The sequence below is a fragment of the Morone saxatilis genome, unplaced genomic scaffold (assembly GCF_004916995.1).
Source record: "Morone saxatilis isolate NCDOM2014 unplaced genomic scaffold, NCSU_SB_2.0 Contig15, whole genome shotgun sequence".
Lineage (NCBI taxonomy): Eukaryota > Metazoa > Chordata > Actinopteri > Moronidae > Morone > Morone saxatilis.
The window spans coordinates 8,545,746-8,546,505 of record NW_023339707.1 but is presented as its reverse complement, the minus strand read 5'-3'; positions in this window follow the sequence as shown (position 1 = coordinate 8,546,505).

Below are 760 nucleotides of genomic sequence, written 5' to 3'. Positions count from 1 at the left end.
ACTTATGTAAAATTTGGAGGACAGGGCTATAACTTGTAATTGAATATTTTATATATATTTATACTGTGTTATGGCTACTTCTATGTGAGAAAAAGGTCTAAGTATACGTCAGAACTTTGTACTGGGAAATTGTTATTTGGATGAATTTGATTAAAAAGAGACAAAGCACTGTTGTGACCACATATTTTATATAAAAATATTTTTTTTTTATTATATATAAAATTCAAATAAAATGTTATATTATATAAAATATTTTTATATATTACGGTATATTATTTTGATGCATTCTCTTGAAAGTAGCATTTAATGTTGCAACTGGTCAGGGTAGAGCTAAGTTTCATATTTTTTTTCTATAAAAAATATTAATCTGTAAAGTAACTAATAACTATAGCTGTAAATCGTATGTAGTGGAGTAAAAAGTACAATATTTTCTTCAGAAATGGTGTAGAAATTGTGGAACTTGGTATTAAAATAGAAATATTCTTAAGCAAAAGTTCTTAAAAAACTTTACATAATTACAGAGTTTGAGTACCACCATGGGTGGGGGTGCGCTTATATGCTTATTGCTCATAAATGTCATTCCATGCTGCGTGTTTATGTTCAGTTCATACATCAAGTCAGCCAGCATAATAAAACAAGCAGATGCAGGAAATGACATATTGACTTGACTGGTAATAGTGAATTTCAGGATGACAAACCAAAAAACATTCCGGGAGCTCATAATTCTTATAAACTCTCTGTTTGGTATGCATGCTCTCTT